At 46.5% G+C, this 23,487-nt stretch overlaps 1 non-coding gene across 1 annotated transcript; it reads right to left on the bottom strand.

The window, feature by feature from the left end:
* Nucleotides 1-17,476: 17,476 nt before the first annotated feature.
* Nucleotides 17,477-17,548, bottom strand: TRNAH-GUG (transfer RNA histidin (anticodon GUG)). The gene has a single exon. It is a non-coding gene; the product is annotated as a tRNA-His (tRNA).
* Nucleotides 17,549-23,487: the final 5,939 nt, after the last annotated feature.

Here is a 23,487-nt window from a genome sequence, read left to right as displayed (position 1 = left end):
GCTCTTAATTAGATTTGGTTGAAATACATTACAGTCACCCGATGAAAAAGTGTGCAAAGAGCATTAAAGAAACAAAAGGTTCATAACAGTAACAGGACATATCGAATTGTTTCAGTCCTCCACAGAGATTGCCAATGTATTAATGGAAATTCTAAAATATCTGCCCAACTGCCGTGACATTTCCTCACCGCAATGCCGTGACTCGGATTCCAACCGAGGTTGCTGCGGCCACAACGCAGAGTACTAACCACTATACAATCACGGCGAGCTACTTGGGCTGCTACAATGTGACGTTCCACCTCTATCATAAGCTGTACTCCATCTGTGATGTCATGACTCATGTTTGAATTAAAGGTTGGTTGTGATGTTATCCATGAGAATAAGTGGACACCTGATCCCCAGTCACTTATTTAAGATCTCAATAATCAAGTCAGAATCCAAATGCAAGTCATCAAAGTGGAGCCAATTAGAAATAATATAGTTACACAAACCTGGCAATGGTGCGGCAGCCAGGGCCGATAATGGCCCGCCAGCCTGAGAGCAGGAAAGTGTGAGAGCAGTGATGGTCTTGTGAGAGTTTACAGCTGTTATTGACCCTGTCCCCTTCCATTGCAGAGTTTTCTCCCTATAAGAAGTGCAGAGGCTCCCTCCGGGGTGCTAATAGTAAATTTATTTTTTTGCGCAGGAGAAGTGCTCTTCACCAATTGCACGTGCCAAATCACCCGAAGGCCACCACCATAAAATTCAGGCATTCATGTTCATGCGTCCTCCATGTTATGTCCTTATAAAGGGATGCATGTTCATGATGACTCCATGTCACACCTGCATACAAGGATGCATGTTCATGCCGCCTCGTTCTCTTGGCTTCATACAGGGATTTTATCTCCTCCCTGTCTCACCCTCATGCAGGGATGCATGACCAATGCTCCTTCCCTTCCCGCCCGCATACATGGATGCACTTTCATGTCTCCTCGTTCTCTCTGCTTCATACGGGGATTTTATCTCCTCCCTGTCTCACCCTCAGGAAGGGATGCATGACCAATGCTCCTTCCCGTCTCGCCCGCATACATGGATGCACGTTCACGCCTCCTCCTTCTCTCGGCTTCATACAGGGATCATATCTCCTCTCTGTCTCACCCTCATGCAGGGATGCATGACCAATGCTCCTTCCTGTCTCGCCCGCATACATGGATGCACGTTCACGCCTCCTCCTTCTCTCGGCTTCATACGGGGATCATATCTCCTCCCTGTCTCACCCTCATGCAGGGATGCATGACCAATGTTCCTTCCCTTCTCGCCTGCATACATGGATGCACGTTCACGCCTCCTCCTTCTCTCGGCTTCAAAAGGGGATCATATCTCCTCCCTGTCTCACCCTCATGCAGGGATGCATGACCAACGCTCCTTCCTGTCTCGCCCGCATACATGGATGCACGTTCACGCCTCCTCCTTCTCTCGGCTTCATACGGGGATCATATCTCCTCCCTGTCTCACCCTCATGCAGGGATGCATGACCAATGCTCCTTCCCTTCTCGCCTGCATACATGGATGCACGTTCACGCCTCCTCCTTCTCTCGGCTTCATACGGGGATCATATCTCCTCAATGTCTCACCCTCACTTCCAACATGTGTAACTTCTTGTTCTCTTTGACGTCTGGGGCATGGGTGGCTACTGCACAGCTCTAGATGTCGCCCACCTGCAAGGTGCTATGGAAAGCACTTTTCCACATTGGACGTGCTATATTAACCCCCTCTCCCCAAATACAATAAAAATAAAGAAATATATGTGCTTCCATAATGTCTACCTTCTAATGTTTCATATGTGTAAGCACATTGTCCTCCTCCTGACCACATTCTAAAACTATGTGCAAATTGTTCCTTCCATAAACTGTCACTTCCTTGGCCCTTTATTTATAATGACTGTTATACTCTCTCTCTTTCCGCCACAGTATAAAAAAGCTTAGCACACCTCATGATTGGACTAAGAAATTCCTGTCATTTAGTTGGAAATGATTTTCCCATTATCCCCAAAAACTCCTCACTGTGTCTAAGAACGCTTTTTTTCATAGGACAATACAGATCAGATTGACTTGAAAGGTCCTTTCACGCGACTACAGAATGCCTCTCATTCCACTAAAAGATACGCCAGTGCCTACACTAGCCTAGGACTAGACTATGAGTCCCAATGTAGAAAGACCACAAGTCCACAGATATGCCTGTTTATTTAAACATCTGTATTATCATCAGCGTGTGACTGTAAAGGCGGGACCTCGCGCTCTCTGTAACGCGCTCCATTGGGAACATCAGTTAAATGTCGTTGGTTCAATCCCTCGTGGATGTTGTTTTTATTCCCATTTGTAACTGGGAAATACTGTCGCTGCAATACATATGTCTTAATCAAGCTAGTGGTTATTGACGTAAATGGCAGTGTTATAATGTTTCATGTACTGCAAATGTCACCACATAATGCGCTCTTAATTAGATTTGGTTGAAATACATTACAGTCACCCGATGAAAAAGTGTGCAAAGAGCATTAAAGAAACAAAAGGTTCATAACAGTAACAGGACATATCGAATTGTTTCAGTCCTCCACAGAGATTGCCAATGTATTAATGGAAATTCTAAAATATCTGCCCAACTGCCGTGACATTGCCTCACCGCAATGCCGTGACTCGGATTCCAACCGAGGTTGCTGCGGCCACAACGCAGAGTACTAAGCACTATACGATCACGGCGAGCTACTTGGGCTGCTACAATGTGACGTTCCACCTCTATCATAAGCTGTACTCCATCTGTGATGTCATGACTCATGTTTGAATTAAAGGTTGGTTGTGATGTTATCCATGAGAATAAGTGGACACCTGATCCCCAGTCACTTATTTAAGATCTCAATAATCAAGTCAGAATCCAAATGCAAGTCATCAAAGTGGAGCCAATTACAAATAATATAGTTACACAAACCTGGCAATGGTGCGAAAGCCAGGGCCGATAATGGCCCGCCAGCCTGAGAGCAGGAAAGTGTGAGAGCAGTGATGGTCTTGTGAGAGTTTACAGCTGTTATTGACCCTGTCCCCTTCCATTGCAGAGTTTTCTCCCTATAAGAAGTGCAGAGGCTCCCTCCGGGGTGCTAATAGTACATTTATTTTTTTGCGCAGGAGAAGTGCTCTTCGCCAATTGCACGTGCCAAATCACCCGAAGGCCACCACCATAAAATTCAGGCATTCATGTTCATGCGTCCTCCATGTTATGTCCTTATAAAGGGATGCATGTTAATGATCACTCCATGTCACACCTGCATACAAGGATGCATGTTCATGCCGCCTCGTTCTCTTGGCTTCATACAGGGATTTTATCTCCTCCCTGTCTCACCCTCATGCAGGGATGCATGACCAATGCTCCTTCCCTTCTCGCCCGCATACATGGATGCACGTTCATGTCTTCTCGTTCTCTCGGCTTCATACGGGGATTTGATCTCCTCCCTGTCTCACCCTCAGGAAGGGATGCATGCCCAATGCTCCTTCACGTCTCGCCCGCATACATGGATGCACGTTCACGCCTCCTCCTTCTCTCGGCTTCATACGGGGATCATATCTCCTCCCTGTCTCACCCTCATTCAGGGATGCATGACCAATGGTCCTTCCTGTCTCGCCCGCATACATGGATGCACGTTCACGCCTCCTCCTTCTCTCGGCTTCATACGGGGATCATATCTCCTCCCTGTCTCACCCTCATGCAGGGATGCATGACCAACGCTCCTTCCTGTCTCGCCCGCATACATGGGTGCACGTTCACGCCTCCTCCTTCTCTCGGCTTCATACGGGGATCATATCTCCTCCCTGTCTCACCCTCATGCAGGGATGCATGACCAATGCTCCTTCCCTTCTCGCCTGCATACATGGATGCACGTTCACGCCTCCTCCTTCTCTCGGCTTCATACGGGGATCATATCTCCTCAATGTCTCACCCTCACTTCCAACATGTGTAACTTCTTGTTCTCTTTGACGTCTGGGGCATGGGTGGCTACTGCACAGCTCTAGATGTCGCCCACCTGCAAGGTGCTATGGAAAGCACTTTTCCACATTGGACGTGCTATATTAACCCCCTCTCCCCAAATACAATAAAAATAAAGAAATATATGTGCTTCCATAATGTCTACCTTCTAATGTTTCATATGTGTAAGCACATTGTCCTCCTCCTGACCACATTCTAAAACTATGTGCAAATTGTTCCTTCCATAAACTGTCACTTCCTTGGCCCTTTATTTATAATGACTGTTATACTCTCTCTCTTTCCGCCACAGTATAAAAAAGCCTAGCACACCTCATGATTGGACTAAGAAATTCCTGTCATTTAGTTGGAAATGATTTTCCCATTATCCCCAAAAACTCCTCACTGTGTCTAAGAACGCTTTTTTTCACAGGACAATACAGATCAGATTGACTTGAAAGGTCCTTTCACGCGACTACAGAATGCCTCTCATTCCACTAAAAGATACGCCAGTGCCTACAATAGCCTAGGACTAGACTATGAGTCCCAATGTAGAAAGACCACAAGTCCACAGATATGCCTGTTTATTTAAACATCTGTATTATCATCAGCGTGTGACTGTAAAGGCGGGACCTCGCGCTCTCTGTAACGCGCTCCATTGGCAACATCAGTTAAATGTCGTTGGTTCAATCCCTCGCGGATGTTGTTTTTATTCCCATTTGTAACTGGGAAATACTGTCGCTGCAATACATATGTCTTAATCAAGCTAGTGGTTATTGACGTAAATGGCAGTGTTATAATGTTTCATGTACTGCAAATGTCACCACATAATGCGCTCTTAATTAGATTTGGTTGAAATACATTACAGTCACCCGATGAAAAAGTGTGCAGAGAGCATTAAAGAAACAAAAGGTTCATAACAGTAACAGGACATATCGAATTGTTTCAGTCCTCCACAGAGATTGCCAATGTATTAATGGAAATTCTAAAATATCTGCCCAACTGCCGTGACATTGCCTCACCGCAATGCCGTGACTCGGATTCGAACCGAGGTTGCTGCGGCCACAACGCAGGGTACTAACCACTATATGATCACAGCGAGCTACTTGGGCTGCTACCATGTGACGTTCCACCTCTATCATAAGCTGTACTCCATCTGTGATGTCATGACTCATGTTTGAATTAAAGGTTGGTTGTGATGTTATCCATGAGAATAAGTGGACACCTGATCCCCAGTCACTTATTAAAGATCTCAAAAATCAAGTCAGAATCCAAATGAAAGTCATCAAAGTGGAGCCAATTAGAAATAATATAGTTACACAAACCTGGCAATGGTGCGGCAGCCAGGGCCGATAATGGCCCGCCAGCCTGAGAGCAGGAAAGTGTGAGAGCAGTGATGGTCTTGTGAGAGTTTACAGCTGTTATTGACCCTGTCCCCTTCCATTGCAGAGTTTTCTCCCTATAGGAAGTGCAGAGGCTCCCTCCGGGGTGCTAATAGTAAATTTATTTTTTTGCGCAGGAGAAGTGCTCTTCACCAATTGCACGTGCCAAATCACCCGAAGGCCACCACCATAAAATTCAGGCATTCATGTTCATGCGTCCTCCATGTTATGTCCTTATAAAGGGATGCATGTTCATGATGACTCCATGTCACACCTGCATACAAGGATGCATGTTCATGCCGCCTCGTTCTCTTGGCTTCATACAGGGATTTTATCTCCTCCCTGTCTCACCCTCATGCAGGGATGCATGACCAATGCTCCTTCCCTTCTCGCCCGCATACATGGATGCACGTTCATGCCTCCTCCTTCTCTCGGCTTCATACGGGGATCATATCTCCTCCCTGTCTCACCCTCATGCAGGGATGCATGACCAATGCTCCTTCCTGTCTCGCCCGCATACATGGATGCACGTTCACGCCTCCTCCTTCTCTCGGCTTCATACGGGGATCATATCTCCTCCCTGTCTCACCCTCATGCAGGGATGCATGACCAATGCTCCTTCCCTTCTCGCCTGCATACATGGATGCACGTTCACGCCTCCTCCTTCTCTCGGCTTCATACGGGGATCATATCTCCTCCCTGTCTCACCCTCATGCAGGGATGCATGACCAATGCTCCTTCCTGTCTCGCCCGCATACATGGATGCATGTTCACGCCTCCTCCTTCTCTAGGCTTCATACGGGGATCATATCTCCTCCCTGTCTCACCCTCATGCAGGGATGCATGACCAATGCTCCTTCCCTTCTCGCCTGCATATATGGATGCACGTTCACGCCTCCTCCTTCTCTCGGCTTCATACGGGGATCATATCTCCTCAATGTCTCACCCTCACTTCCAACAAGTGTAACTTCTTGTTCTCTTTGACGTCTGGGGCATGGGTGGCTACTGCACAGCTCTAGATGTCGCCCACCTGCAAGGTGCTATGGAAAGCACTTTTCCACATTGGACGTGCTATATTAACCCCCTCTCCCCAAATACAATAAAAATAAAGAAATATATGTGCTTCCATAATGTCTACCTTCTAATGTTTCATATGTGTAAGCACATTGTCCTCCTCCTGACCACATTCTAAAACTATGTGCAAATTGTTCCTTCCATAAACTGTCACTTCCTTGGCCCTTTATTTATAATGACTGTTATACTCTCTCTCTTTCCGCCACAGTATAAAAAAGCCTAGCACACCTCATGATTGGACTAAGAAATTCCTGTCATTTAGTTGGAAATGATTTTCCCATTATCCCCAAAAACTCCTCACTGTGTCTAAGAACGCTTTTTTTCACAGGACAATACAGATCAGATTGACTTGAAAGGTCCTTTCACGCGACTACAGAATGCCTCTCATTCCACTAAAAGATACGCCAGTGCCTACAATAGCCTAGGACTAGACTATGAGTCCCAATGTAGAAAGACCACAAGTCCACAGATATGCCTGTTTATTTAAACATCTGTATTATCATCAGCGTGTGACTGTAAAGGCGGGACCTCGCGCTCTCTGTAACGCGCTCCATTGGCAACATCAGTTAAATGTCGTTGGTTCAATCCCTCGCGGATGTTGTTTTTATTCCCATTTGTAACTGGGAAATACTGTCGCTGCAATACATATGTCTTAATCAAGCTAGTGGTTATTGACGTAAATGGCAGTGTTATAATGTTTCATGTACTGCAAATGTCACCACATAATGCGCTCTTAATTAGATTTGGTTGAAATACATTACAGTCACCCGATGAAAAAGTGTGCAGAGAGCATTAAAGAAACAAAAGGTTCATAACAGTAACAGGACATATCGAATTGTTTCAGTCCTCCACAGAGATTGCCAATGTATTAATGGAAATTCTAAAATATCTGCCCAACTGCCGTGACATTGCCTCACCGCAATGCCGTGACTCGGATTCGAACCGAGGTTGCTGCGGCCACAACACAGAGTACTAACCACTATACGATCACAGCGAGCTACTTGGGCTGCTACCATGTGACGTTCCACCTCTATCATAAGCTGTACTCCATCTGTGATGTCATGACTCATGTTTGAATTAAAGGTTGGTTGTGATGTTATCCATGAGAATAAGTGGACACCTGATCCCCAGTCACTTATTAAAGATCTCAATAATCAAGTCAGAATCCAAATGAAAGTCATCAAAGTGGAGCCAATTAGAAATAATATAGTTACACAAACCTGGCAATGGTGCGGCAGCCAGGGCCGATAATGGCCCGCCAGCCTGAGAGCAGGAAAGTGTGAGAGCAGTGATGGTCTTGTGAGAGTTTACAGCTGTTATTGACCCTGTCCCCTTCCATTGCAGAGTTTTCTCCCTATAAGAAGTGCAGAGGCTCCCTCCGGGGTGCTAATAGTAAATTTATTTTTTTGCGCAGGAGAAGTGCTCTTCACCAATTGCACGTGCCAAATCACCCGAAGGCCACCACCATAAAATTCAGGCATTCATGTTCATGCGTCCTCCATGTTATGTCCTTATAAAGGGATGCATGTTCATGATGACTCCATGTCACACCTGCATACAAGGATGCATGTTCATGCCGCCTCGTTCTCTTGGCTTCATACAGGGATTTTATCTCCTCCCTGTCTCACCCTCATGCAGGGATGCATGACCAATGCTCCTTCCCTTCTCGCCCGCATACATGGATGCACGTTCACGCCTCCTCCTTCTCTCGGCTTCATACGGGGATCATATCTCCTCCCTGTCTCACCCTCATGCAGGGATGCATGACCAATGCTCCTTCCTGTCTCGCCCGCATACATGGATGCACGTTCACGCCTCCTCCTTCTCTCGGCTTCATACGGGGATCATATCTCCTCCCTGTCTCACCCTCATGCAGCGATGCATGACCAATGCTCCTTCCCTTCTCGCCTGCATACATGGATGCACGTTCACGCCTCCACCTTCTCTCGGCTTCAAAAGGGGATCATATCTCCTCCCTGTCTCACCCTCATGCAGGGATGCATGACCAACGCTCCTTCCTGTCTCGCCCGCATACATGGATGCACGTTCACGCCTCCTCCTTCTCTCGGCTTCATACGGGGATCATATCTCCTCCCTGTCTCACCCTCATGCAGGGATGCATGACCAATGCTCCTTCCCTTCTCGCCTGCATACATGGATGCACGTTCACGCCTCCTCCTTCTCTCGGCTTCATACGGGGATCATATCTCCTCAATGTCTCACCCTCACTTCCAACATGTGTAACTTCTTGTTCTCTTTGACGTCTGGGGCATGGGTGGCTACTGCACAGCTCTAGATGTCGCCCACCTGCAAGGTGCTATGGAAAGCACTTTTCCACATTGGACGTGCTATATTAACCCCCTCTCCCCAAATACAATAAAAATAAAGAAATATATGTGCTTCCATAATGTCTACCTTCTAATGTTTCATATGTGTAAGCAATTGTCCTCCTCCTGACCACATTCTAAAACTATGTGCAAATTGTTCCTTCCATAAACTGTCACTTCCTTGGCCCTTTATTTATAATAACTGTTATACTCTCTCTCTTTCCGCCACAGTATAAAAAAGCCTAGCACACCTCATGATTGGACTAAGAAATTCCTGTCATTTAGTTGGAAATGATTTTCCCATTATCCCCAAAAACTCCTCACTGTGTCTAAGAACGCTTTTTTTCACAGGACAATACAGATCAGATTGACTTGAAAGGTCCTTTCACGCGACTACAGAATGCCTCTCATTCCACTAAAAGATACGCCAGTGCCTACAATAGCCTAGGACTAGACTATGAGTCCCAATGTAGAAAGACCACAAGTCCACAGATATGCCTGTTTATTTAAACATCTGTATTATCATCAGCGTGTGACTGTAAAGGCGGGACCTCGCGCTCTCTGTAACGCGCTCCATTGGCAACATCAGTTAAATGTCGTTGGTTCAATCCCTCGCGGATGTTGTTTTTATTCCCATTTGTAACTGGGAAATACTGTCGCTGCAATACATATGTCTTAATCAAGCTAGTGGTTATTGACGTAAATGGCAGTGTTATAATGTTTCATGTACTGCAAATGTCACCACATAATGCGCTCTTAATTAGATTTGGTTGAAATACATTACAGTCACCCGATGAAAAAGTGTGCAAAGAGCATTAAAGAAACAAAAGGTTCATAACAGCAACAGGACATATCGAATTGTTTCAGTCCTCCAAAGAGATTGCCAATGTATTAATGGAAATTCTAAAATATCTGCCCAACTGCCGTGACATTGCCTCACCGCAATGCCGTGACTCGGATTCAAACCGAAGTTGCTGCGGCCACAACGCAGAGTACTAACCACTATACGATCACGGCGAGCTACTTGGGCTGCTACAATGTGACGTTCCACCTCTATCATAAGCTGTACTCCATCTGTGATGTCATGACTCATGTTTGAATTAAAGGTTGGTTGTGATGTTATCCATGAGAATAAGTGGACACCTGATCCCCAGTCACTTATTTAAGATCTCAATAATCAAGTCAGAATCCAAATGAAAGTCATCAAAGTGGAGCCAATTAGAAATAATATAGTTACACAAACCTGGCAATGGTGCGGCAGCCAGGGCCGATAATGGCCCGCCAGCCTGAGAGCAGGAAAGTGTGAGAGCAGTGATGGTCTTGTGAGAGTTTACAGCTGTTATTGACCCTGTCCCCTTTCATTGCAGAGTTTTCTCCCTATAAGAAGTGCAGAGGCTCCCTCCGGGGTGCTAATAGTACATTTATTTTTTTGCGCTGGAGAAGTGCTCTTCACCAATTGCACGTGCCAAATCACCCGAAGGCCACCACCATAAAATTCAGGCATTCATGTTCATGCGTCCTCCATGTTATGTCCTTATAAAGGGATGCATGTTCATGATGACTCCATGTCACATCTGCATACAAGGATGCATGTTCATGCCGCCTCGTTCTCTTGGCTTCATACAGGGATTTTATCTCCTCCCTGTCTCACCCTCATGCAGGGATGCATGACCAATGCTCCTTCCCTTCTCGCCCGCATACATGGATGCACGTTCATGTCTCCTCGTTCTCTCGGCTTCATACAGGGATTTTATCTGCTCCCTGTCTCACCCTCAGGAAGGGATGCATGACCAATGCTCCTTCCCGTCTCGCCCGCATACATGGATGCACGTTCACGCCTCCTCCTTCTCTCGGCTTCATACGGGGATCATATCTCCTCCCTGTCTCACCCTCATGCAGGGATGCATGACCAATGCTCCTTCCTGTCTCGCCTGCATATATGGATGCACGTTCACGCCTCCTCCTTCTCTCGGCTTCATACGGGGATCATATCTCCTCCCTGTCTCACCCTCATGCAGGGATGCATGACCAATGCTCCTTCCTGTCTCGCCCGCATACATGGATGCATGTTCACGCCTCCTCCTTCTCTCGGCTTCATACGGGGATCATATCTCCTCCCTGTCTCACCCTCATGCAGGGATGCATGACCAATGCTCCTTCCCATCTCGCCTGCATACATGGATGCACGTTCACGCCTCCTCCTTCTCTCGGCTTCATACGGGGATCATATCTCCTCAATGTCTCACCCTCACTTCCAACAAGTGTAACTTCTTGTTCTCTTTGACGTCTGGGGCATGGGTGGCTACTGCACAGCTCTAGATGTCGCCCACCTGCAAGGTGCTATGGAAAGCACTTTTCCACATTGGACGTGCTATATTAACCCCCTCTCCCCAAATACAATAAAAATAAAGAAATATATGTGCTTCCATAATGTCTACCTTCTAATGTTTCATATGTGTAAGCACATTGTCCTCCTCCTGACCACATTCTAAAACTATGTGCAAATTGTTCCTTCCATAAACTGTCACTTCCTTGGCCCTTTATTTATAATGACTGTTATACTCTCTCTCTTTCCGCCACAGTATAAAAAAGCCTAGCACACCTCCTGATTGGACTAAGAAATTCCTGTCATTTAGTTGGAAATGATTTTCCCATTATCCCCAAAAACTCCTCACTGTGTCTAAGAACGCTTTTTTTCACAGGACAATACAGATCAGATTGACTTGAAAGGTCCTTTCACGTGACTACAGAATGCCTCTCATTCCACTAAAAGATACGCCAGTGCCTACAATAGCCTAGGACTAGACTATGAGTCCCAATGTAGAAAGACCACAAGTCCACAGATATGCCTGTTTATTTAAACATCTGTATTATCATCAGCGTGTGACTGTAAAGGCGGGACCTCGCGCTCTCTGTAACGCGCTCCATTGGCAACATCAGTTAAATGTCGTTGGTTCAATCCCTCGCGGATGTTGTTTTTATTCCCATTTGTAACTGGGAAATACTGTCGCTGCAATACATATGTCTTAATCAAGCTAGTGGTTATTGACGTAAATGGCAGTGTTATAATGTTTCATGTACTGCAAATGTCACCACATAATGCGCTCTTAATTAGATTTGGTTGAAATACATTACAGTCACCCGATGAAAAAGTGTGCAAAGAGCATTAAAGAAACAAAAGGTTCATAACAGTAACAGGACATATCGAATTGTTTCAGTCCTCCACAGAGATTGCCAATGTATTAATGGAAATTCTAAAATATCTGCCTAACTGCCGTGACATTGCCTCACCGCAATGCCGTGACTCGGATTCGAACCGAGGTTGCTGCGGCCACAACGCAGAGTACTAACCACTATATGATCACAGCGAGCTACTTGGGCTGCTACCATGTGACTTTCCACCTCTATCATAAGCTGTACTCCATCTGTGATGTCATGACTCATGTTTGAATTAAAGGTTGGTTGTGATGTTATCCATGAGAATAAGTGGACACCTGATCCCCAGTCACTTATTTAAGATCTCAATAATCAAGTCAGAATCCAAATGAAAGTCATCAAAGTGGAGCCAATTAGAAATAATATAGTTACACAAACCTGGCAATGGTGCGGCAGCCAGGGCCGATAATGGCCCGCCAGCCTGAGAGCAGGAAAGTGTGAGAGCAGTGATGGTCTTGTGAGAGTTTACAGCTGTTATTGACCCTGTCCCCTTCCATTGCAGAGTTTTCTCCCTATAGGAAGTGCAGAGGCTCCCTCCGGGGTGCTAATAGTACATTTATTTTTTTGCGCAGGAGAAGTGCTCTTCACCAATTGCACGTGCCAAATCACCCGAAGGCCACCACCATAAAATTCAGGCATTCATGTTCATGCGTCCTCCATGTTATGTCCTTATAAAGGGATGCATGTTCATGATGACTCCATGTCACACCTGCATACAAGGATGCATGTTCATGCCGCCTCGTTCTCTTGGCTTCATACAGGGATTTTATCTCCTCCCTGTCTCACCCTCATGCAGGGATGCATGACCAATGCTCCTTCCCTTCTCGCCCGCATACATGGATGCACGTTCATGTCTCCTCGTTCTCTCGGCTTCATACGGGGATTTTATCTCCTCCCTGTCTCACCCTCAGGAAGGGATGCATGACCAATGCTCCTTCCCGTCTCGCCTGCATACATGGATGCACGTTCACGCCTCCTCCTTCTCTCGGCTTCATACGGGGATCATATCTCCGCCCTGTCTCACCCTCATGCAGGGATGCATGACCAATGCTCCTTCCTGTCTCGCCCGCATACATGGATGCACGTTCACGCCTCCTCCTTCTCTCGGCTTCATACAGGGATCATATCTCCTCCCTGTCTCACCCTCATGCAGGGATGCATGACCAATGCTCCTTCCCTTCTCGCCTGCATACATGGATGCACGTTCACGCCTCCTCCTTCTCTCGGCTTCATACGGGGATCATATCTCCTCCCTGTCTCACCCTCATGCAGGGATGCATGACCAATGCTCCTTCCCTTCTCGCCTGCATACATGGATGCACGTTCACGCCTCCTCCTTCTCTCGGCTTCATACGGGGATCATATCTCCTCCCTGTCTCACCCTCATGCAGGGATGCATGACCAATGCTCCTTCCTGTCTCGCCCGCATACATGGATGCACGTTCACGCCTCCTCCTTCTCTCGGCTTCATACAGGGATCATATCTCCTCCCTGTCTCACCCTCATGCAGGGATGCATGACCAATGCTCCTTCCTGTCTCGCCCGCATACATGGATGCACGTTCACGCCTCCTCCTTCTCTCGGCTTCATACGGGGATCATATCTCCTCCCTGTCTCACCCTCATGCAGGGATGCATGACCAATGCTCCTTCCCTTCTCGCCTGCATACATGGATGCACGTTCACGCCTCCTCCTTCTCTCGGCTTCATACGGGGATCATATCTCCTCAATGTCTCACCCTCACTTCCAACAAGTGTAACTTCTTGTTCTCTTTGACGTCTGGGGCATGGGTGGCTACTGCACAGCTCTAGATGTCGCCCACCTGCAAGGTGCTATGGAAAGCACTTTTCCACATTGGACGTGCTATATTAACCCCCTCTCCCCAAATACAATAAAAATAAAGAAATATATGTGCTTCCATAATGTCTACCTTCTAATGTTTCATATGTGTAAGCACATTGTCCTCCTCCTGACCACATTCTAAAACTATGTGCAAATTGTTCCTTCCATAAACTGTCACTTCCTTGGCCCTTTATTTATAATGACTGTTATACTGTCTCTCTTTCCGCCACAGTATAAAAAAGCCTAGCACACCTCATGATTGGACTAAGAAATTCCTGTCATTTAGTTGGAAATGATTTTCCCATTATCCCCAAAAACTCCTCACTGTGTCTAAGAACGCTTTTTTTCACAGGACAATACAGATCAGATTGACTTGAAAGGTCCTTTCACGCGACTACAGAATGCCTCTCATTCCACTAAAAGATACGCCAGTGCCTACAATAGCCTAGGACTAGACTATGAGTCCCAATGTAGAAAGACCACAAGTCCACAGATATGCCTGTTTATTTAAACATCTGTATTATCATCAGCGTGTGACTGTAAAGGCGGGACCTCGCGCTCTCTGTAACGCGCTCCATTGGCAACATCAGTTAAATGTCGTTGGTTCAATCCCTCGCGGATGTTGTTTTTATTCCCATTTGTAACTGGGAAATACTGTCGCTGCAATACATATGTCTTAATCAAGCTAGTGGTTATTGACGTAAATGGCAGTGTTATAATGTTTCATGTACTGCAAATGTCACCACATAATGCGCTCTTAATTAGATTTGGTTGAAATACATTACAGTCACCCGATGAAAAAGTGTGCAAAGAGCATTAAAGAAACAAAAGGTTCATAACAGTAACAGGACATATCGAATTGTTTCAGTCCTCCACAGAGATTGCCAATGTATTAATGGAAATTCTAAAATATCTGCCCAACTGCCGTGACATTGCCTCACCGCAATGCCGTGACTCGGATTCGAACCGAGGTTGCTGCGGCCACAACGCAGAGTACTAACCACTATACAGCAAGCTACTTGGGCTGCTACCATGTGACTTTCCACCTCTATCATAAGCTGTACTCCATCTGTGATGTCATGACTCATGTTTGAATTAAAGGTTGGTTGTGATGTTATCCATGAGAATAAGTGGACACCTGATCCCCAGTCACTTATTTAAGATCTCAATAATCAAGTCAGAATCCAAATGAAAGTCATCAAAGTGGAGCCAATTAGAAATAATATAGTTACACAAACCTGGCAATGGTGCGGCAGCCAGGGCCGATAATGGCCCGCCAGCCTGAGAGCAGGAAAGTGTGAGAGCAGTGATGGTCTTGTGAGAGTTTACAGCTGTTATTGACCCTGTCCCCTTCCATTGCAGAGTTTTCTCCCTATAGGAAGTGCAGAGGCTCCCTCCGGGGTGCTAATAGTACATTTATTTTTTTGCGCAGGAGAAGTGCTCTTCACCAATTGCACGTGCCAAATCACCCGAAGGCCACCACCATAAAATTCAGGCATTCATGTTCATGCGTCCTCCATGTTATGTCCTTATAAAGGGATGCATGTTCATGATGACTCCATGTCACACCTGCATACAAGGATGCATGTTCATGCCGCCTCGTTCTCTTGGCTTCATACAGGGATTTTATCTCCTCCCTGTCTCACCCTCATGCAGGGATGCATGACCAATGCTCCTTCCCTTCTCGCCCGCATACATGGATGCACGTTCATGTCTCCTCGTTCTCTCGGCTTCATACGGGGATTTTATCTCCTCCCTGTCTCACCCTCAGGAAGGGATGCATGACCAATGCTCCTTCCCGTCTCGCCTGCATACATGGATGCACGTTCACGCCTCCTCCTTCTCTCGGCTTCATACGGGGATCATATCTCCTCCCTGTCTCACCCTCATGCAGGGATGCATGACCAATGCTCCTTCCTGTCTCGCCCGCATACATGGATGCACGTTCACGCCTCCTCCTTCTCTCGGCTTCATACAGGGATCATATCTCCTCCCTGTCTCACCCTCATGCAGGGATGCATGACCAATGCTCCTTCCCTTCTCGCCTGCATACATGGATGCACGTTCACGCCTCCTCCTTCTCTCGGCTTCATACGGGGATCATATCTCCTCCCTGTCTCACCCTCATGCAGGGATGCATGACCAATGCTCCTTCCCTTCTCGCCTGCATACATGGATGCACGTTTACGCCTCCTCCTTCTCTCGGCTTCATACGGGGATCATATCTCCTCCCTGTCTCACCCTCATGCAGGGATGCATGACCAATGCTCCTTCCTGTCTCGCCCGCATACATGGATGCACGTTCACGCCTCCTCCTTCTCTCGGCTTCATACAGGGATCATATCTCCTCCCTGTCTCACCCTCATGCAGGGATGCATGACCAATGCTCCTTCCTGTCTCGCCCGCATACATGGATGCACGTTCACGCCTCCTCCTTCTCTCGGCTTCATACGGGGATCATATCTCCTCCCTGTCTCACCCTCATGCAGGGATGCATGACCAATGCTCCTTCCCTTCTCGCCTGCATACATGGATGCACGTTCACGCCTCCTCCTTCTCTCGGCTTCATACGGGGATCATATCTCCTCAATGTCTCACCCTCACTTCCAACATGTGTAACTTCTTGTTCTCTTTGACGTCTGGGGCATGGGTGGCTACTGCACAGCTCTAGATGTCGCCCACCTGCAAGGTGCTATGGAAAGCACTTTTCCACATTGGACGTGCTATATTAACCCCCTCTCCCCAAATACAATAAAAATAAAGAAATATATGTGCTTCCATAATGTCTACCTTCTAATGTTTCATATGTGTAAGCACATTGTCCTCCTCCTGACCACATTCTAAAACTATGTGCAAATTGTTCCTTCCATAAACTGTCACTTCCTTGGCCCTTTATTTATAATGACTGTTATACTGTCTCTCTTTCCGCCACAGTATAAAAAAGCCTAGCACACCTCATGATTGGACTAAGAAATTCCTGTCATTTAGTTGGAAATGATTTTCCCATTATCCCCAAAAACTCCTCACTGTGTCTAAGAACGCTTTTTTTCACAGGACAATACAGATCAGATTGACTTGAAAGGTCCTTTCACGCGACTACAGAATGCCTCTCATTCCACTAAAAGATACGCCAGTGCCTACAATAACCTAGGACTAGACTATGAGTCCCAATGTAGAAAGACCACAAGTCCACAGATATGCCTGTTTATTTAAACATCTGTATTATCATCAGCGTGTGACTGTAAAGGCGGGACCTCGCGCTCTCTGTAACGCGCTCCATTGGCAACATCAGTTAAATGTCGTTGGTTCAATCCCTCGCGGATGTTGTTTTTATTCCCATTTGTAACTGGGAAATACTGTCGCTGCAATACATATGTCTTAATCAAGCTAGTGGTTATTGACGTAAATGGCAGTGTTATAATGTTTCATGTACTGCAAATGTCACCACATAATGCGCTCTTAATTAGATTTGGTTGAAATACATTACAGTCACCCGATGAAAAAGTGTGCAAAGAGCATTAAAGAAACAAAAGGTTCATAACAGTAACAGGACATATCGAATTGTTTCAGTCCTCCACAGAGATTGCCAATGTATTAATGGAAATTCTAAAATATCTGCCCAACTGCCGTGACATTGCCTCACCGCAATGCCGTGACTCGGATTCGAACCGAGGTTGCTGCGGCCACAACGCAGAGTACTAACCACTATACGATCACGGCGAGCTACTTGGGCTGCTACAATGTGACGTTCCACCTCTATCATAAGCTGTACTCCATCTGTGATGTCATGACTCATGTTTGAATTAAAGGTTGGTTGTGATGTTATCCATGAGAATAAGTGGACACCTGATCCCCAGTCACTTATTTAAGATCTCAATAATCAAGTCAGAATCCAAATGAAAGTCATCAAAGTGGAGCCAATTAGAAATAATATAGTTACACAAACCTGGCAATGGTGCGGCAGCCAGGGCCGATAATGGCCCGCCAGCCTGAGAGCAGGAAAGTGTGAGAGCAGTGATGGTCTTGTGAGAGTTTACAGCTGTTATTGACCCTGTCCCCTTCCATTGCAGAGTTTTCTCCCTATAAGAAGTGCAGAGGCTCCCTCCGGGGTGCTAATAGTACATTTATTTTTTTGCGCAGGAGAAGTGCTCTTCACCAATTGCACGTGCCAAATCACCCGAAGGCCACCACCAAAAAATTCAGGCATTCATGTTCATGCGTCCTCCATGTTATGTCCTTATAAAGGGATGCATGTTCATGATGACTCCATGTCACACCTGCATACAAGGATGCATGTTCATGCCGCCTCGTTCTCTTGGCTTCATACAGGGATTTTATCTACTCCCTGTCTCACCCTCATGCAGGGATGCATGACCAATGCTCCTTCCCTTCTCGCCCGCATACATGGATGCACGTTCATGTCTCCTCGTTCTCTCGGCTTCATACAGGGATTTTATCTCCTCCCTGTCTCACCCTCAGGAAGGGATGCATGACCAATGCTCCTTCCCGTCTCGCCTGCATACATGGATGCACGTTCACGCCTCCTCCTTCTCTCGGCTTCATACGGGGATCATATCTCCTCCCTGTCTCACCCTCATGCAGGGATGCATGACCAATGCTCCTTCCTGTCTCGCCCGCATACATGGATGCACGTTCACGCCTCCTCCTTCTCTCGGCTTCATACGGGGATCATATCTCCTCCCTGTCTCACCCTCATGCAGGGATGCATGACCAATGCTCCTTCCCTTCTCGCCTGCATACATGGATGCACGTTCACGCCTCCTCCTTCTCTCGGCTTCATACGGGGATCATATCTCCTCCCTGTCTCACCCTCATGCAGGGATGCATGACCAATGCTCCTTCCTGTCTCGCCCGCATACATGGATGCACGTTCACGCCTCCTCCTTCTCTCGGCTTCATACAGGGATCATATCTCCTCCCTGTCTCACCCTCATGCAGGGATGCATGACCAATGCTCCTTCCCTTCTTGCCTGCATACATGGATGCACGTTCACGCCTCCTCCTTCTCTCGGCTTCATACGGGGATCATATCTCCTCAATGTCTCACCCTCACTTCCAACATGTGTAACTTCCTGTTCTCTTTGACGTCTGGGGCATGGGTGGCTACTGCACAGCTCTAGATGTCGCCCACCTGCAAGGTGCTTTGGAAAGCACTTTTCCACATTGGACGTGCTATATTAACCCCCTCTCCCCAAATACAATAAAAATAAAGAAATTTATGTGCTTCCATAATGTCTACCTTCTAATGTTTCATATGTGTAAGCACATTGTCCTCCTCCTGACCACATTCTAAAACTTTGTGCAAATTGTTCCTTCCATAAACTGTCACTTCCTTGGCCCTTTATTTATAATGACTGTTATACTGTCTCTCTTTCCGCCACAGTATAAAAAAGCCTAGCACACCTCATGATTGGACTAAGAAATTCCTGTCATTTAGTTGGAAATGATTTTCCCATTAGCCCCAAAAACTCCTCACTGTGTCTAAGAACGCTTTTTTTCACAGGACAATACAGATCAGATTGACTTGAAAGGTCCTTTCACGCGACTACAGAATGCCTCTCATTCCACTAAAAGATACGCCAGTGCCTACAATAGCCTAGGACTAGACTATGAGTCCCAATGTAGAAAGACCACAAGTCCACAGATATGCCTGTTTATTTAAACATCTGTATTATCATCAGCGTGTGACTGTAAAGGCGGGACCTCGCGCTCTCTGTAACGCGCTCCATTGGCAACATCAGTTAAATGTCGTTGGTTCAATCCCTCGCGGATGTTGTTTTTATTCCCATTTGTAACTGGGAAATACTGTCGCTGCAATACATATGTCTTAATCAAGTTAGTGGTTATTGACGTAAATGGCAGTGTTATAATGTTTCATGTACTGCAAATGTCACCACATAATGCGCTCTTAATTAGATTTGGTTGAAATACATTACAGTCACCCGATGAAAAAGTGTGCAAAGAGCATTAAAGAAACAAAAGGTTCATAACAGTAACAGGACATATCGAATTGTTTCAGTCCTCCACGGAGATTGCCAATGTATTAATGGAAATTCTAAAATATCTGCCCAACTGCTGTGACATTGCCTCACCGCAATGCCGTGGCCACAACGCAGAGTATTAACCAATATACGATCACGGCGAGCTACTTGGGCTGCTACAATGTGACGTTCCACCTCTATAATAAGCTGTTCTCCATCTGTGATGTCATGACTCATGTTTGAATTAAAGGTTGGTTGTGATGTTATCCATGAGAATAAGTGGACACCTGATCCCCAGTCACTTATTAAAGATCTCAATAATCAAGTCAGAATCCAAATGAAAGTCATCAAAGTGGAGCCAATTAGAAATAATATAGTTACCCAAACCTGGCAATGGTGCGTCAGCCAGGGCCGATAATGGCCCGCCAGCCTGAGAGCAGGAAAGTGTGAGAGCAGTGATGGTCTTGTGAGAGTTTACAGCTGTTATTGACCCTGTCCCCTTCCATTGCAGAGTTTTCTCCCTATAAGAAGTGCAGAGGCTCCCTCCGGGGTGCTAATAGTACATTTATTTTTTTGCGCAGGAGAAGTGCTCTTCACCAATTGCACGTGCCAAATCACCCGAAGGCCAGCACCATAAAATTCAGGCATTCATGTTCATGCGTCCTCCATGTTATGTCCTTATAAAGGGATGCATGTTCATGATGACTCCATGTCACACCTGCATACAAGGATGCATGTTCATGCCGCCTCGTTCTCTTGGCTTCATACAGGGATTTTATCTACTCCCTGTCTCACCCTCATGCAGGGATGCATGACCAATGCTCCTTCCCTTCTCGCCCGCATACATGGATGCACGTTCATGTCTCCTCGTTCTCTCGGCTTCATACAGGGATTTTATCTCCTCCCTGTCTCACCCTCAGGAAGGGATGCATGACCAATGCTCCTTCCCGTCTCGCCTGCATACATGGATGCACGTTCACGCCTCCTCCTTCTCTCGGCTTCATACGGGGATCATATCTCCTCCCTGTCTCACCCTCATGCAGGGATGCATGACCAATGCTCCTTCCTGTCTCGCCCGCATACATGGATGCACGTTCACGCCTCCTCCTTCTCTCGGCTTCATACGGGGATCATATCTCCTCCCTGTCTCACCCTCATGCAGGGATGCATGACCAATGCTCCTTCCCTTCTCGCCTGCATACATGGATGCACGTTCACGCCTCCTCCTTCTCTCGGCTTCATACGGGGATCATATCTCCTCCCTGTCTCACCCTCATGCAGGGATGCATGACCAATGCTCCTTCCTGTCTCGCCCGCATACATGGATGCACGTTCACGCCTCCTCCTTCTCTCGGCTTCATACAGGGATCATATCTCCTCCCTGTCTCACCCTCATGCAGGGATGCATGACCAATGCTCCTTCCCTTCTTGCCTGCATACATGGATGCACGTTCACGCCTCCTCCTTCTCTCGGCTTCATACGGGGATCATATCTCCTCAATGTCTCACCCTCACTTCCAACATGTGTAACTTCCTGTTCTCTTTGACGTCTGGGGCATGGGTGGCTACTGCACAGCTCTAGATGTCGCCCACCTGCAAGGTGCTTTGGAAAGCACTTTTCCACATTGGACGTGCTATATTAACCCCCTCTCCCCAAATACAATAAAAATAAAGAAATTTATGTGCTTCCATAATGTCTACCTTCTAATGTTTCATATGTGTAAGCACATTGTCCTCCTCCTGACCACATTCTAAAACTTTGTGCAAATTGTTCCTTCCATAAACTGTCACTTCCTTGGCCCTTTATTTATAATGACTGTTATACTGTCTCTCTTTCCGCCACAGTATAAAAAAGCCTAGCACACCTCATGATTGGACTAAGAAATTCCTGTCATTTAGTTGGAAATGATTTTCCCATTAGCCCCAAAAACTCCTCACTGTGTCTAAGAACGCTTTTTTTCACAGGACAATACAGATCAGATTGACTTGAAAGGTCCTTTCACGCGACTACAGAATGCCTCTCATTCCACTAAAAGATACGCCAGTGCCTACAATAGCCTAGGACTAGACTATGAGTCCCAATGTAGAAAGACCACAAGTCCACAGATATGCCTGTTTATTTAAACATCTGTATTATCATCAGCGTGTGACTGTAAAGGCGGGACCTCGCGCTCTCTGTAACGCGCTCCATTGGCAACATCAGTTAAATGTCGTTGGTTCAATCCCTCGCGGATGTTGTTTTTATTCCCATTTGTAACTGGGAAATACTGTCGCTGCAATACATATGTCTTAATCAAGTTAGTGGTTATTGACGTAAATGGCAGTGTTATAATGTTTCATGTACTGCAAATGTCACCACATAATGCGCTCTTAATTAGATTTGGTTGAAATACATTACAGTCACCCGATGAAAAAGTGTGCAAAGAGCATTAAAGAAACAAAAGGTTCATAACAGTAACAGGACATATCGAATTGTTTCAGTCCTCCACGGAGATTGCCAATGTATTAATGGAAATTCTAAAATATCTGCCCAACTGCTGTGACATTGCCTCACCGCAATGCCGTGGCCACAACGCAGAGTATTAACCAATATACGATCACGGCGAGCTACTTGGGCTGCTACAATGTGACGTTCCACCTCTATAATAAGCTGTTCTCCATCTGTGATGTCATGACTCATGTTTGAATTAAAGGTTGGTTGTGATGTTATCCATGAGAATAAGTGGACACCTGATCCCCAGTCACTTATTAAAGATCTCAATAATCAAGTCAGAATCCAAATGAAAGTCATCAAAGTGGAGCCAATTAGAAATAATATAGTTACCCAAACCTGGCAATGGTGCGTCAGCCAGGGCCGATAATGGCCCGCCAGCCTGAGAGCAGGAAAGTGTGAGAGCAGTGATGGTCTTGTGAGAGTTTACAGCTGTTATTGACCCTGTCCCCTTCCATTGCAGAGTTTTCTCCCTATAAGAAGTGCAGAGGCTCCCTCCGGGGTGCTAATAGTACATTTATTTTTTTGCGCAGGAGAAGTGCTCTTCACCAATTGCACGTGCCAAATCACCCGAAGGCCAGCACCATAAAATTCAGGCATTCATGTTCATGCGTCCTCCATGTTATGTCCTTATAAAGGGATGCATGTTCATGATGACTCCATGTCACACCTGCATACAAGGATGCATGTTCATGCCGCCTCGTTCTCTTGGCTTCATACAGGGATTTTATCTCCTCCCTGTCTCACCCTCATGCAGGGATGCATGACCAATGCTCCTTCCCTTCTCGCCCGCATACATGGATGCACGTTCATGTCTCCTCGTTCTCTCGGCTTCATACGGGGATTTTATCTCCTCCCTGTCTCACCCTCAGGAAGGGATGCATGACCAATGCTCCTTCCCGTCTCGCCCGCATACATGGATGCACGTTCCCGCCTCCTCCTTCTCTCGGCTTCATACGGGGATCATATCTCCTCCCTGTCTCACCCTCATGCAGGGATGCATGACCAATGCTCCTTCCTGTCTCGCCGGCATACATGGATGCACGTTCACGCCTCCTCCTTCTCTCGGCTTCATACGGGGATCATATCTCCTCCCTGTCTCACCCTCATGCAGGGATGCATGACCAATGCTCCTTCCCTTCTCGCCTGCATACATGGATGCACGT

This window comes from Ambystoma mexicanum (assembly GCF_040938575.1).
Source record: "Ambystoma mexicanum isolate Mex_15411 chromosome 12 unlocalized genomic scaffold, UKY_AmexF1_1 Mex_chr12_unloc.1, whole genome shotgun sequence".
Taxonomy (NCBI): Eukaryota; Metazoa; Chordata; class Amphibia; order Caudata; family Ambystomatidae; genus Ambystoma; species Ambystoma mexicanum.
The sequence above is the reverse complement of the archived record's forward strand: the minus strand, read 5'-3'. Positions and strand labels throughout refer to the sequence as shown.